The 16,327-nt window shown below is 54.9% G+C and overlaps 1 long non-coding RNA gene across 1 annotated transcript in view; it reads right to left on the bottom strand.

The window, feature by feature from the left end:
• Positions 1 to 898: 898 nt before the first annotated feature.
• The window catches only part of LOC142016020 (uncharacterized), a 45,993-nt gene continuing 30,564 nt past the window's right edge, over positions 899 to 16,327 (bottom strand). The window contains exons 3-4 of the long non-coding RNA XR_012646271.1: positions 9,779 to 9,876; positions 899 to 4,022 (exon numbers count right to left, since the gene is read on the bottom strand). This is a non-coding gene — a long non-coding RNA (uncharacterized LOC142016020). The remainder of the gene's footprint in view (positions 4,023 to 9,778; positions 9,877 to 16,327) is intronic.

Consider the following 16,327-nt stretch of genomic DNA (forward strand, 5'->3'; position numbering starts at 1 on the left):
ATGCCCAGTGCCTTGCAGGGGTGTAAGTCAGGAGTTACTCCCCAGAAGAGCGCAGAGTCAGGTGGTGTAAACTCAAACGGGGCTCAGAAAGGCGAGAGTCAGTCCTAATATATTGATAATTTCATTGACATGTGACTTGGAGATGGCCTGAGCAAGGCCTGTTCCTGAGTCTTGCCAGTACACTAGGTCGAACAGCAGAAGGAAGGAGACAGCGCCGTAGGTTGGAAAGAAGGAAAGAGAAAAGAAATCAGAATAAGAACAGACCCGTGGCAGGAACCCTCCGAGCACCAACATTAAAATTCCCAACCCCCAGCGAGCTGGGAAAGGGGTCAGCCCATCCCAGAATCTGGACAGCTTGGGTTCCTATGCAGGGGCTATAAACCTTCCCATTAGCTGGACAATAACTTCTCTCCTTCAGTGGGCAGCCCCGACTCTAAAGCAGCCTGCTTCAGGAGTAGCCAGTGTGACTGCACCCTGGGCATAGGTTCACCCAGAGCTCAGCTGTCTCTGGGACGCAGTCTATCCGCGTTCGAGAGAGGCGTGCCTGAGTGTGATTCTATGGCAGCTGGGCAGTGCTGGGTGGATTAATTTGGTGTCATGCACGGATGTTCAGTGGGATACAGCACTTTCATACAGGGTTTCTTTTGAAAACTACTCTGTGTTGGGCAGTGCTGGGAGGGAAAAAGTTGTGGAAAAAAACACCAAAAAATGAGCTTTTGGGAGCTTTTCCTCTTTGAATTGCAACAAAAAATGAAATTTTTTCATCAAACAAAAAACCAAAAAAATTGTTTCTCATCACCCGAAATCTTCAATTATTTAAAAATGTCATTTGATTTCCACCATGTAAAACCTTTTTTTCAAATGATGCTTGCATTTCAAGTCATTTTGAACCAGAAAACAGACATTTTTTATTTCAAAAATACGCAAACAAGACATTTCAACACGGTTGTGGTTTTATTTTCTCACACTGCTTTACAGCAACGCGTTCGTTAGAATTTTGAACCTTTCCCGTGAAAAGTTTTGATTTGGTCAAACCTACATTTTTCTGAAAAAAGAGAAATAGTTGATAAGCTCCCACCCGATTCTCGTGCTGGCATACTGCCGGGGGATTGCAGAAAGGAGATTGGAACCAGAGGGTCTATTCAGATGCATTGTTGTTGTGTAACTAGTTTACTGCTCACCCTTCCTCCTTTGGTCGGGATCCTGAAATCGACCATCTTGTGGGCACTGCAGCCCAGGTTGCCACCTACTTCTACTTCTCCTACTATTTGTTGTGGCTCCATAAAGTTTGTTTCCAGCCACCAGTCCTGGCTCGCAGTGTTCTGTGCTGTTATTTACCCATAAGAGCCAAGTAGTAGTGGGAGGGTTGGTGATGTGTGTAACACCGACAGACCTGGGTTGCTGGCACCAGAGATAGAAAGAACCTGTGAGCATAGGGGCTAAAGCCCTTCAGTCTACCACGTGAGCTAAAGGCCAGCTGGCTCTCAGCTGAGGCTGTAGAGCAGAGACTTCACTCACCCCAGACGAGGTCTCAGTCTCTCTGGGTACTATATGTGCTAGACAAGATTGACCTCCTGTGGTCCGACAAATGCTCTTGTCCGGCACCGGGCAGGTCCCAAGGGTACCAGCCGAGAGAGGTTCAAGCTGTGGCTATTTTTGGAAGGGGAGGGGCCGTACTGAACGGGGGGCTACGCTGAACTGAGTCGAGATAGGCCCACTTACACCAGCTAGTCTTACTTCTGAGCATCCGCAGGCTGTAAACGGTTCTTGTTACAGATGCTTCCCTTTGTCCCCCAGTGCCCCGACATTACGGAAAGCAAAGGAGCAGGAGAGAGATGCAATGGGAAATTGCCTTGTTCTCTCTCAGTGCCCAGTACAGCTTCACCTGACAGCAAACTGGAAGTGAAACGCTTTGGGGCTGTTCTGGGGCTCTCTTTCCCCACTTCTCCTCTCCAAAGTTCTCACGTGAAATATATCACAGGCCCCAGCGTCTGGAAAAACGGGCCTCGCTTTATTTTACTTGTGAGGACGATTTCTGTGCCCCTTTGGGGAGAGGAGGAGGAACTGGGACAGGGTGGTCCCTCGCGCCTGGCAGACGGAATCCCAGCTGAAACGAGAGACTAAATGTCGATGAACTTGGCAGCGGAAGAGGCTCCGCGGGTGCGTTTTCAGCACTCCGGGGACGAAGCAGGTTGGCATCTCGGGGGGTATTCAGGGCAGTGACTACGGTGGAGTTATCAGGCTTACTCTGACAGCATGCAGGGCTTTGCCGGTCAGGCTGGGCTGGGAGAGGGTGCTCAGAAGCCATTGCAGGTTCTGCAAAACCCATTTAAACACGGCGCTTGGCTACCGCTCATTTCACCGCCAGCCCGACTTGGCAAGAAGGGAATGAGACATGCGCCCAGGCTGCAGAGCGGGCAGAGGTGGGGGGGAGTGTGGCATAGCCTGAGAGAGTCCCACAACTCCCCACCTACTGTTCAGGGCCGATCCTGGCTGGGGGAAACTGGTGGAGCTAGGGAAACTTATAGCAATGCCAGACTAGCCTTGGCATTCAACACAGCAAGCCAGACTCTCGTCTGTTATGTGCAGACTCTTAACCTGTACCCCCAGATCATCTCCTTTCCTGCTACCAATGGGCTTAGCCAAAACCCCTGGAGCTGCAGTATTTTACCGCGGCAGTTCCAGCCTGTTCTGCGTTGGCTTGCAGCTTTTATTGTCGTCGGTTAATGAATCCTCACGAAGCCCCTGGGAGGAAGGCCACTGCTGCCATTATTCCTATTTTACACATGGGGAAACTGAGGCATGGAACGGCAACCGGCCTGATTTTGCAATAGGCTGTAGCCCCGTCACTCTAATTGCAGTCAGCTCTCACCCTGCAGGCTCAGCTCTTCTGAAAATCAGCCTCACAGTGACCCAGCCACAGCTGCACAGCTAGGACACCATCTTTACCCCGAAGGAAAATAAAGACCCTGTTCCAGGAACGTAAAGTCATTGGGGCCAGCACCTGCAGCCACATCCTGGCTACCAATGATACTTGTAACACAATCAGAGCCCCAAGGGAGTTGGACAAAATCTCTGCTCTTGTCAAGTTCTCCCGCCCTTCCCCAGCCCAGGGTTAAAGGGAAGTGTTTCATGACAGAGGCCAAGTTACAGATTCTGTTTTGCCTCCTTTCTGCAGCCCAGGGTGTGATGGGGTTCAGGGTCCCCCAGGCTCTGCACCCCCCTCTGCAGGCAGGAGTGACTCTCACTCAGCAGGAGAACAGCGGGTTTATTAGCCGACAGGACACAGCATCGTACAGAGGAGTCAGTGCAGCCAGCAGAGACAGCCAGTCCAATCCATGCTGGGGAGAGGAGGCCCCGACTTTGTCTCTCTCTCTCGCAGCCCAGACTAACTGCTTCCTGACTCCCAGTTCCAATTCAAACCCCTCAGGTTCCACCTTCCCCTTTGTCTGCAGCCCAGAGGTGTCACCTGGTCGCCAGGTTACCCTCAGCAGGAGCCCCCCACCCTCTGTAAGCCCCACACGTACACACACGTATCCCCCACTCCATCACACATGGCCAACCCACAATTCCTGAGCTGGGCCATTTAGTCCTAACTGCACATCACGGACTGCACAAAAGTGAGCCCGGCATTTAGAGAAAAATCTCCACTAGTCCCACATGGCTGGTATGGCCAGACTGGAGGATGAGCATGGTCCTGATAGGTGATCTTTGAAGCCGCTGATGACCAAACACTGGAGAACCTGACACTCCACACCCCTGCAGCTCCTTCCAAACCACACTAGCTAAGGGAGAGGAGGCTCAGAACGCTGGGCTCAACCAGATGTCGGATACAGAGGTGTGTGTGGATTAGGCTGGTCAGAGACTACCAGAGCTCACAGTCACGGGACAAAGACCATGAGGACACCTGGAGTCGGAGCTGCTGAAGGAGGATTGACCGTGGTTGGTGTCAGCCTGAAAGATGCATGTGGCAAGAACAGGAGGCAAAACCAGCCGCAAAGAGCAGGAGCTCCTGATGCCACCTGAGGAATAAGAAAGAGAGAGAAGGAGCTGTAAGATGTTGTGGATTGCACAGCTGGGTGCTGAAGGTTGGGCTCACAAACCCCTCACACACTGGCACCGAAATACTACTGGGCTGATCTCCAGATCCTCTGAATCCAGCTCTCCCACTGAAGCCAATGGGACCTAGCAGGTCTCAGCACCTTTGGAAGGCAGGACGCCTGGATTTCAGCGCCTACTTTTGGATTTAAGAACCAGATCCTCGGCTGGTGCAAATCAGCATTCCCCCACTGCGTTCTAGGAAGCTGTGCTGTTTCATGCCAGCTGAGGGGCTGAGCCAAACCGATCCAACTTTTGGGCAGCCAGGTTGAAAATCTTGGCTCTAACCGCCAAGTTTTCCACCCAGCTAGCACATTGACATTTCGTGCCCTCGTTTATGGCAGGCTGATATCTACAAAAAACATCCCAGGGTCTCTAACTTGGCCTTGCAGAACTCACTGCAAAGTCATCCATGCTTTCCTCCAACATCAACCTGTCAGCTATCCTTGTGGCTGTCCTCGGGGGAACGATTTGCCAGTTATATTAGTTTGCCAGTGCGAGCCAGTCATTGCGGGGACAAGACTTCCATTTCAGGCCGAGCTCGCAAATTGGATTTATCCATTTTCAGCCCAGAGCAGTTTCATAACTACGTTTGTTGGATCAGCAATTACCAGAATTGCATTAATTCCAGCATTACGTGCTGCTGGCCGCAGACACATCCTCCACTGGGGTAAATCAGCACGAGCCCAATGAAGTCACTGCAGCTCTGCCGATTTACACCTGTGGAGGATCTGGCCCAGGGTATATACTCTTGGACCTGTTTGGCCCTGGGTTGATACTGGCATATCACCTTACACCAGTCTGACTCGGCCAAAGCTAGCGGAACTATCCTGATTTGCACTAGCAGCACACCTGGCCCGCTGACTCCACTGGGATGTCTCCTGAGTTACTCTGACAGAAAGAAATCAAGATCAGTCCCTACCTGTGCCCCGTGTACCTGCTTAGCCATAGCCTACAAGCTCACACTCAGGGGATTTGCCCACTCTACCTTAGCAGGTGAGCATCAGACTCTCTAGTGATGCTGGGAAGACAAAATGACATGGCAGCTGGGGAGGCAGGTTGCACAAGTGCGTGTATTGTTACGGTTCAGTTGTTACTTACTAGCCCAGTCAGGAGGGATCCTGCCCCCTGGGAATGCTGCAGCAGCACCCACGGAGGCAGGACCCCTCCCCTGTGAGCTGGGGTCGCTTTGGACACAGTGAGCTACCCACTTGCCTGCTTCTGGCCCCTTCCTGGTTAAAGGAGAAGCAGAAGGAAAGTCAAACAGCAGCCACAGCTGCTCTGGTATCTTCCCAGATGTTCAGCTCCTTCCAGCCCATTAATGGGCTGCAAAATCATTCTTCAGGGCAGATTTTTGCCCCTTGCCAGCATTTCTCAGAGCCAAGAACAGAAGCGAATGTCCCAGCCTTGTGCAGGTGCCAAGACCCTTCCCGGGATTCTCTGCCCCAAACTGCAGGTCCGGCAAAAAATACCATCCCATGCGGGGCAGGAGAACCACACGAGAGCCTCACTGTCCCCCAGCCAGCCTGGTGCAGGTGTGTTAAGGATAACGCCGCCTCCTGATTTGCAGATTTAATAAATATGAACGCTTAACTCTGTCCTGCTGGGTTTCATCCCCGAGCATGGCACGGCGTTCTTCTGGGGCTTGTAACTCACTTACTCGGAGCAGCTGGGGGCCATTGTCCGCAACAGGGAGAGTCACAACAGCAGCTAAAATCACGGCCGCCAGGAAGAGGGCCAATATTAAGACTGATAACTGGTCAGTAACAGGCCTGATTTACCATAGCTCACCCTGCACCTTTCTTGAGTGCCTGCAGTGGCCCTTCGAGTGGCTTTGGCGCTTCTGAGGGTGCCAGGGGAGAGACCTGGGGGACAAGGATTGGTCACTGTCCGCCATGGGGCTAGCAGCCCTGTTTGTAAATGTCAGGCGTGACGTGGTGTGGGAGGAGGGCTGTACGGTGTGGCACAAAAGAGTCACTTCACAGACACTGCCCTTGGGACATGGCCCAGGCTGCTCCAAGAAGCCAGCAGCAGGTGAAATCTAGCCAGGCACCTCCTTGCTGTGGGGGGGATGGCGCAGAGACCTGCAAGCCCTGGTTCCAATCCCTTTCCAGGGTCAATTGCTCTTCAGCACAGCCACGCCCGGAGAAGCGCTTGGGAAGGGCCGCGTCAGCTTGCTGAATAACCCGGGGGTTTCACTCCCCTTCCAGAGCTCACCTAGAACATCCACGAAGCTCGGCCCCACTCCCAGCTAACCCTCAAGCTAGACAGCCCTCAGTCCCTCCCCAGCCTGGTTGCTTCCTGCCAGCAAACGCCAGGAGAGCAGAAATGCTGCGCCCATGGGGAATGCGAATCTTGCCTCTGCCACGCCACCCGGCGAGCCCACTTGGGGCGCCCGTGGATGAGGAAGAGAGACAGGAGCCCCAGACCACACCACGTGTGACCCCACAGGTCAATGTCTCCGGGGGTGATCCTTGCTTTCTTACAGCCAACACCAAGCATTCCGCAAGTGGCAATGAGCCTGGGACCAGGACCTCAATTGTTAAGCAGGTCTGGGTCATCTTAGCAGACACTCCTTCCAGGAGCACCCTAAGTTGGAGCCTGGGAAGCGAAACTCTCTCGGCTGGTACCCTTGGGACCTGCCCAGTGCTGGATGAAAGAATTTGTCAGACCACAGGAGGTCAATATTGTCTCGCACATCACCAACCCTTCCACTGCTACTGAGCTCTTAGGGGTAAATTACAGCTAAATAACAGCACAGAACACTGCGAGCCAGGACTGGTGGCTGGAAACAAACTTTATGGAGCCACAAGAACTAGTAGGAGAAATAGAAGTGGGTGGAAACCTGGCCTGCAGTGCCCACGAGATGGTCGATTTCAGGATCCTGACCAAAGGAAGGAAGGTGAGCAGTAACATAGAGACCCTTGGTTTCAGGAGAGCAGACTTCGACTCCCTGAGAGAACTGGCGGGCAGGATCCCTTGGGAAGCTCATATGAAGGGAAAGAATTTCAGGAAAACTGACAGTATTTTAAAGAAGTCTTATTGAAGGCCCAGAAACATCACAATGCGCAGTAAGAAAAGCAAATAGGGTAGGCAACCAGCTTGGCTTTACAGGGAAATCCTTGGTGGGCTCGAAGTCCAAAAGGATGCGTATAAGAAGTGGAAACTTGGACAGATGAGTAAGGAGGAGTATAAATATATGGCTGGAGAATGCCGGGGGTAACCAGGAAAGTGAAAGCACAAATGGAACTGCAGCTGGGCAGGAATGTGAAGGGCAACGAGAAGGGTTTCTACAGGCATGTTAACGATAAGAGGGAGGGCGTGGGGCCGTTACTGGGTGAGGGAGGTAACCTGGTGACAGATCATGTGGGAAAGGCTGATGTACTCACGGCTTTTTTTGCCTCAGTCCTCACAGACAAGGTCAGTTCCCAGACTACAGCTCTAGGCAATGCAGAATGGGAAGGAGCTGGGCAGCTGTTGGTGGGGAAAGAACAGGTTAAGAGCTATTTAGAAAAGCTAGACACAAATCCATGGGTCTAGATTTAATGCATCCAAGGGAATTGGCAGATGTCATTGCAGAGCCTTTGGCTATTTATTATCTTTGAAAACTCGTGGAGATCAAGAGAGATCCCGGATGGTTAGAAAAAGGCAAATGTGGTGCCCATCTTTAAAAAAGGAAAGGACAATCCAGGGAACTATAGACCGGTCAGCCTCACCCCAGTCCCTGGAAAAATCATGGGGGGGATCCTCAAGGAATCCATTCTGGAGTATCTGGAAGAGTGGAAAGTGATCAGGAGTAGACAACATGGATTCACCAAGGGCAAGTCCTGCCTGACCAATCTGATTAGCTTCTATGATCAGGTAACAGGCTCTGTGGACATGGGGAAGTCAGTGGATGTGATATACCTTGACTTCAGCAAAGCTTTTGATATGGTCTCCCACAACATTCTTGCCCATCAGTTAAGGAAGTGTGGATCAGATACATGGACTGAAAGCTGGCTTGACAAACGGGCCCGGTGGGTAGTGGTCAATGGGTTGGCAGTCTGTTTAAAGTGGAGTGCCCCAGGGATTGGGTCTATGGCCAGTATTGTTCAACATCTTTATTAATGACCTGGATGAGGGGATGGATTGCACCCTCAGCAAATTTGCAGATGACACTAAGCTTGAGGGTCAACTAAATACATTGGAGGGTAGGGACAGGGTCCCTGCGCAAATTGGAGGATAGGACTAAAAGAAATGTGATGAGGTTCAACAAGGAGAAGTGCAGAGTCTTGCACTTGGGATGGAAGAATCCCAAGCACTGTTACAGCCTGGGGCCCGACTGGCTCAGTCGCAGTGCAGCAGAAAAGGACTCGGGAGTTATGGTGGATGAGAGGCTGGATATAAGTCAACAGTGTGACCTTGTAGCCAAAAAGACGAAAGGCATATGAGGGAGCATTAGGAGAAGTATTTCCAGCAGATCTAGAGAAGTTGTTATTCCCCTCTACTTGGCACTGGTGAGGCCACATCGGGAGCAATGCATCCAGTTCAGAAAGGGTGTGGACGCACTGGAGCGGGTTCAGCGAAGGGCAACGAAAATGATGAGGGGCCTGGAGCACATGACCTATGAGGAGAGGCTGAGGCATTTGGGCTTATTTAGTTTGCAGAAGAGAAGACTGAGGGGCGATTTCATGGCAGCCTTCAGCTTCCAGAAAGGGAGCTCTATAGAGATTTGGAGACAGGCTGTTCTCAGTGGGGACAAATGGCAGAACAAGGAGCAATGGTCTAAAGTTACAGAGGGAGAGGAGTAGGTTGGATATTGGGAAAAATTACTTCAGCAGGAGGGTGGTGAAGCACTGGAATGCGTTGCCTAGAGAGGTGGTGGATTCTCCATCCCTGGAGGTTTTTAAGTCCCGGCTTGACATGGTCCTGGCTGGGATGATTTAGTTGGGGTTGATCCTGCTTTGGGCAGGGGGCTGGACTAGATGACCTCCTGAGGTCCCTTCCAGCCCCAGGATTCTGTGATTCTCTGGTAAGTGGTTGTCCAGCTAACTAAAGTCATTCCTGATTACAGAGTCTGCCAGATGAGAGAGTCTCGGGTTAGAGAGGTTCAACCTGTATTACCCATGGGCATAGGCTGAGGCTCAGCAAGCAGAACCTCAGGCCGAAGGACAGTACTGTACCGTATTCACATCCTGTGCAGGGGTGAAGCCCATGGCAGCTTGCAACAGCACTAAGCAAAATGAACCATACATTGGAAGGGCAGAATTACCCAGGTGGCTGTGCAGTCGCAACACCAAGACAATGGCCGTGTGTCCTGTCCAGTGCCGGTAAGCCTGACCCGAGCACCTCAAAAGGCAGGACAGGACTCCTAGCAGTGTGTGGTGGGAGGGGACCAGCACATCCTGGTCCACCAGTTCCCCAGCACCGCCTGCTTTTCACTGAAGAGCTCTTTTCCCAGTTCCGACCCGTGACAGCACCATGGACTTAGCTCCTGAGCTACGACAGGCGCTCAGTGCTGGGACGCTCAGCACCGGTTTGCATGGCCACCGCTCCAAAAGCTGCCCTCTCCTTCCCTGGCTCTAAGCCGTTCCCTCGCATCCAGGCTGCAGCTCCATGACGAAGCAGCCAGTCGAAACTCCGCCGGTTTTCCAGCACACCTCAAAGACGCTGAGGCAAATCCAAAGAGACATGGGCTTACCTGCCACAGAGCTACCTCCAGGACTGCCAGCCCGGCACAGGGACCGGTGAAAAATGCTGTAAATTAATTAACATCAGACCTCTTGTAGCTGTTCATTTCTGTAAACAAACATTTTAATATGCAGTAATTAATTATATCTGCCATGCTGTCCCCTTCCTGCCATTGATCTTTCTTCAGTTTTCTTCAGCGCTGCCTCATCTTTTTTCGCTTGGTGAAACAGATCACACACGAGACAATGTGCTCCCATTAGCCTGCCAATTACGGCCTGGTTCTAAGGAGGTTGTCTGACAAGTCTGACTCAGACCTAGCTTAGCGCTTTGCAGGGCTGGCCGGGTTCCCCTCTGCAGGGCTGGCCCAGCCCCTGCCCCTTGTCCCTCCAGCTGCTGAATTCACCTCTGAGTACCTGTGCAGGTGGTGGGGTGAGACCCAAAGGTTCAGTGAGACGGCAGGTCCTCTCCGTATCAGCCTCTTGTGTGCCAGGCCTGTGCCGAAGGAGCGTAGCAGTGGGCATGGGCACAGGCCGCTGGTGCCTGCAAGGGGAGCCACCCAGAGGAATGGGGGGGAATGAAGGAGCACCCCATCTATCAGTCAGAATTTTGGCAGGGGCTCGGGGGGAGCAGCAAACCTGGACACTACCACAAGTCGCCCATGGGCAGGGGATGCAGAGGAAACCCAAATCCTACAGCTGCACGGCATAGAACCAGCCACCGTAAGCCGCACAGGGCCCCACGCTCCCTTCTGGGGCCAGGCAGCTGGCAGCTGTGAGCTTCGTTCCCACCCTGCCCCCACCCATGGCTCCACCCTGTCCGAGGGGTTTGTGTGGTCCGGGGAGATGGCAGCTGATGTGTGGCACTCGGGTAACCTGCACTGCAAACATCAGCTCAGGCCCCAAGACATCCAGTACTGTCTGTAGTGGCCTAGTCCCTGCCCCCAGTAATGGTCCCTCTCATTTTTTTCCACCCAGGGTGGAATAAATTTTGTTACGTGCACCAAGGCTTGTGCAGCTGTGCACCACCATAGAGACACGCTTCCCAGTGTGGGTGGTTGTAAGTGCTCTGCTGATCAGCTGGAAAGCTCCTGAATCTCTCCTGGGCAGCCGCCCACACGCTCAGCTTACAGGGAACACTGCCCCCCCCATGGCCCCTCCCCGTAGGGCGGGACGGCCCTGTACGTGGGATGCCAAAAAGGCGTCCTAACTTATTTTTTAAAAGAGACGACTTGTCCCGTATTTGGCCCTCCCCCACTGACCTTTTCCACCAGCAGCTGCGCAGGAGGAAGCTCTCCGGGAGTTCTCCGGGAGTTCTCAGCTGCAGCTTCCCGAGGGCTGGGGGTGAGGGGGTGGCTGCTGCTTTCCCGAGGTGGGGGGTGGGGGCAGCTGCTGCTTTCCCAGGGCTTGGGGAGCACCAGTGGCTGCAGCTTTCCAGGGGCTCCTGGTTCCCCGAGGCTGGGCAGGTGCCAGCTGCCACTTCCGCAGGGCTCCCAGGGAGTGCCGGCAGCTTCCACCTCCTTCACAGCTCCCTGGGCCTGATGGAGCTGCTCCTCCTCCCCCATATCTCCCTGTCCCGTACTTGGGACAGGCAGATATGGTCGCCCCACTTCCCCATGAGCAGGCAGGGCCTGGGGAGGTGGTTAGACACCACTCACCGACCTGTCTGGCCTGTGCTGATCCTGGACTGCAAGTGATTGTTGATTGCTATTGGTTTAGTCTGCATGTGCCTTAAATCTGCAGTCTGCCTTCCAGACAAGCACCTGCCTCCCGCACGCCGGCGCTGCCCAGCCTAAGAGCAGGGATATGCTCTGCTCTCGGTTTCCCTCACTCCGTCCGGACACCCAGCTGCACCTCGCGTCAGTCTCCTGCTCTCTTTTTCCTTGGCTTTGGTGTCGTTGGCCATCTCCTCAGCGGCCATCTAGCCACCTCCGTCTCAGCACCGGAGCAAGGGCAGGTCGGGACACAACAATACACCCCCAGCACGGCCTCCTGCTCTCTAAATTTCAGACCCTTTTCACAGACCATCCCTCTCCACTCTCTGCCCCACACGCACCTCACAATCCCTTCTCCTTCCCCCGCTTTGCTGGCCTTTGCTTGGCCAGCCTCTGCTGTGGAACAGTGAGCTGCTAAGGGGAACCCACTGGCTGTGCCGAGCTGTGCAGAGGGGAAGCCTCCTTCCTGCCCGTCACGGAAGGCCTGATTGGTTCTCTGGGCCCCACGGCTGTGCACCTCCAACATGTTTGTTTCCATGGGGCCGACCATCAGCTGGCGTCAGCCGGGGGGGTGGAGCCTTTCCAGGGAGAGTTTGGCTTGGCCGCAGAAGAGGCCAGCTTGTCACTGTACGTCACTGTGCCAGGCCCAACAGCTACCACCAAGGGGCCCAGCTTCCCTCCTTGGTAGTGCCGGGCCCGCTCGGCTCCAGCCAACTGGAGAACACAAACACCTGGGTTCTGCCAGCCGAAGCACGTCGTGGGAAACCTGTGCCCAAGAACTGGGCAGCCTTTTAACCGGAAGGTGCAAATTTGGGAGCAACGGCCCTGTCTCTGAGCCCCTCTCCCCTCCATTCACCTCAGGGGCCCCCCTTTCTCGTAAACAGGGTCCCATGCAATGCTCAAGCATAGAGTCATAGAACAATGGAGCTGGAAGAGACCTGAAAAAGCCATCGAGTCCAGCCCCCTGCCCTAGGCAGGACCAAACCCATCAGATCAGCCCAGCCAGGGCTTTGTCGAGGCGAGACTTAAACACCTCCAGGGATGGAGACTCCACTACTTCCCTGGGGAGACCATTCCAATGCTTCACCACCCTCCTAGCGAAAAAGGTTTTCCTAATGTTCAACCTGGACCTTCCCAACTGCAACTTGAGACCATTGTTCTGTGTTCTGCCATCCGGGACCACTGTGAACAGCCTCTCTCCGGCCTCTTTGCAACCTCCCTTCAGTAAGTTGAAGGCTGTTATCAGGTGCCCCCTCAGTCTTCTCTTCTGCAGACTAAACAGCCATTGGCAGCCCCTGGTAGAATCAGGGCTGTCCCAGCTGGTCTCCAGCACGACAAGCCATGGCTGCAAAAAGCCTTTGTGGGACTGGGTCTTCCTACCACCAGAGAGGAAAGGGCTCAGGATCAAAGGGTTGCCAAGGAGATCCCAGCCCACACACACATGCTCACACATAGACACTTACACTTGCACAAATGCACACGCTTGTGAATGATTGCCTGGGAATTCACACCCCTACACAAATACCTGCACTGCCACTTCCAGGTAGGGTTTGGCACATACGCAACACAGGCGCCTATCACGACACTAGCCCATGTGTAGATCTGCACCCACAGGCCCTGTTACCCCAAAACACCCATTTGCACAGACACCCAAAACCATCATCAACGTCTTTTCACAAACACTTACATATCACTTCTCCAACTCGTCAGCACCCACAGCAGACGGCCACCAATAACTAACAGCACATCATCTGCAGATACACCCGTTTGTCCAGACCTGCGTTCGCACACACACACACCGAGCACAGGATCCTCACAAATTTTCTCACTTTCAGACACACACACACACACACCCTTTGTGATAACCTCCCCTCCTCTCCCTGCTTGTCCAGCCCCATCAGTATCACCCACCGACTCCCCAGCCAGCCCAAGGGGCACGTAACAGCTTCCCCAGGGGTGAGCACCGCAAGGGCCCCACTCGGGAACCAGCTGCCCCGCTGGGCCACCGGCTCCATTCTGAGCGACGTGGCTGGTTTTCAGGATTTGTCCCGGGGGGGCTTTTCGCTGGGGGCTCATCACAGATGAGTGCCACTCCAGGCCATTGGGCAGCAGATGGAAAACAAATAGGCGGGCGGTCTCTGGAGACACGAGCGGCTCTGCAGAGGGGGTGGCCAATAAAGAACTGGGAAGCGGGCGGGGGGGGGTGACTTTAGCTCGCTGGAGCTTGGCTGTAGAGCTGGGATTGCTCCCCTACCCCGAAGCAGCAAACAAGGCCCCAGACTACTGCAGCCAGCTCTGAGCCTGGCCGGCACACACAGCAACACACCCTATGGACTTCAGGGGGCTTTCACCAGGCCCGTTTCCTCAGCAAGGAGCAGTGTGGCCAGCGGAGGTGTAGGACAGAGCTCTCCACCAAGCAGGCCAAGAGGTGTGGTAGCAGCCTGGGCCCAGTGTCCCTCCCTGAGCCCTGGGGCTCATCTCCAGCCAGGTGCCCCTGCCAAGCCAGCCTTCATTCACTGCATCTGCTTGTCACTCTGCGCCACAGAGCCAGTCACACGGCCGCCCCTTCCCGACAGCCTGAGCAGTCAGGCTGGGATTTCAGGAGTTAGGCACCACGGCAGTCGGGTGCCCCATGCCCCTCAGCTCCCTGGAAATCCAGCCTGGACTGCTTGCTAAGTGAACTCGAGCAGTGAAGGCAAATGGGCCAGCGGCTGCTCTGAGCGTGACGGGGGCAGATTTCACCTGCCGAGCCCAAAGGCAGCTTCCAGCTTTTCCAGGGTTGCAGCCTCTTGCCAGTGACCCAGTGCCGGGGTGCCTGTGTGCAGCCCTTGTTCCATCCACCGTGCAAACTGGTTGTTAGTCCCCTAAGCGGTGGGCGCACAACGGGGCGAGGGGATTCGCTTCTCCCCCGAGGGGTTCTAATGCCACTAAGACTTCGCACTTCTAGCCCAGGACACTGGACTAGGTTCAACGTGCCCTGTCACCCAGGAGCCCCGTCGGTTTGTGTGGCGCTGACCCAATGGCACTGAGAGCAGATTCTAGCCCCGTTCACACTGGGTTAAACTGAGGCACCCAGCGCTTCGCCCTCTTGGCCATGCTCACCTGACGAGCCGGAGGAGGCCATGCAGAGCCCTGGGACTTCTGACACCCGGTTCCCTTCCTGAACGTTTGGCAACAGTCCCATAGCTCAGCACGGCGGCCCACACCTGCCCAGGGCTGGCAGGTAATTTGGGGCTCTGGGGCACACTCCGATGGCTGACCACCCCCTCGGCCTGCGGCGTCCCACACACTTTCTGTTCCCCAGACGCTGGGGTGGTGAAGCGGCTGCCCAGTGCCTCCTATGTGCAGTGGCCTCCGCCCGCTCTGTGTACGCCCCACCGCTTGCTTCCCCTGCGACCCCCAGCGCAGCCCCAGGTACGGCCCCCGCCTCGGCACGGCTCCAGTGCTGGGGCAGCTCAGGTGCCAGCTGCAGCCATGGCCGTTCCAGGGAGTCACTGGCAGTTTGTGGGGGAGGTGGCACCTGCCTGGGTGGGGAGACGGCACCTAGCTTGGGGCTGGGGGTGGGGGGCCTGCGGCCATCGTTACGTTTCCTTTGGACACCGCAGCTTTAGGCCTTTTACCATAGGGGCCTGATCTGGAGAGGCGTCCCTACTGAGGGCAACAGGAGCTGTGGGCTCGGCCTGCCTCTCAGGAGCGGGCCCTGCATTTGCAGTGTTCTTCGTGACTGCCCTGCACATGGGAGAGGCTCTGTGAGAGTGGGGCACCAGGGAGGAAGAGGGAGAGGGAGAGGGGGCTCGTCGCGCCCATAAAGGGGACGGATTCTGATTAGCTGGAGTTATAAAAGTGATTTATACCTGCAAACATTATTTCCACTCGTGCCGTTTGCCTGCCAGCGTTCGCACCCCGGCACGGGCGCGGTAGTCAGCCTCGGCTGCCCCTGGGGACAGGACAGATGGCTAACGTCCCACTTGGATCCAGGAAACCCCCAGGGCGGAGGCGGGGTGAGCAGGAGAAAGCCTGTCAGCCGCTCGGAGCCTCCCAGCAAGGTACAGCCCAGCATGGCTGGAGCCGAGGCCTGGGCATGAGAGAAGGGATGCCCATGTCAATTTCCTTCCCTCTTGCGGTGCCAGGCTGTGCAGCTTCTCATCAGGCGACGTGCGCTGAGCCCGGCTTCTCTCGTCTGCTTTCCCCGCCTCCCTGCCAGCCCAGCTCTGGCTTTATTTCCTCATCCGTGATGATTATAAAGAGGAGCAGAATGAAATGCAGATGCAAAGCATGCTCGTAAGAAATTCCTCGCTCTCTCCCCCATCTGCCAGAGAGGAGATTTTAATCTTTAATCCATGAGCAATCAGCGAACACTAGCGAATTGCAAATTACAGATGTTTTACTGTCTTTGGCATTTTTAGCTTCCCCACTGCCACTCAATGTCTCTCTCGCATCCTCCCCTCTTCTGCATTCATCGGCTGCCACGCACCAGCACCAAAACCATATGACACTGTCATCATTTGGTAATTAAACCTTTACTCACTCCAAAGACGCAGAGCTGGCACGAGGAGCGTGACTTAACCCTTCCTGGGGCAGGGAGCAAGGCAGGAGCCGGGGGTCTGGTGTCACAGCCACGTGCAGACGTGTTCCCTTGAAAGCACTGAGGCTCCTAGTGGTGCAAAAAAATCAGGGGTGCGGTTCACCACACCCAGGTCAGGACCGGGCACACAGGCAGTCATGGCCTAGTGGTTGGAGGTGGCCGGACTCCAGTAACGTGTAGGACTGGGCACCAGGAGTGATGACAGCTGTGGTGAGCAGCCAGCAACCTTCTGGTGCAGCTTGGCTCCAGAGCAGGCCAGCTGG

This window comes from Carettochelys insculpta, chromosome 7 (assembly GCF_033958435.1).
Source record: "Carettochelys insculpta isolate YL-2023 chromosome 7, ASM3395843v1, whole genome shotgun sequence".
NCBI lineage: Eukaryota > Metazoa > Chordata > Testudines > Carettochelyidae > Carettochelys > Carettochelys insculpta.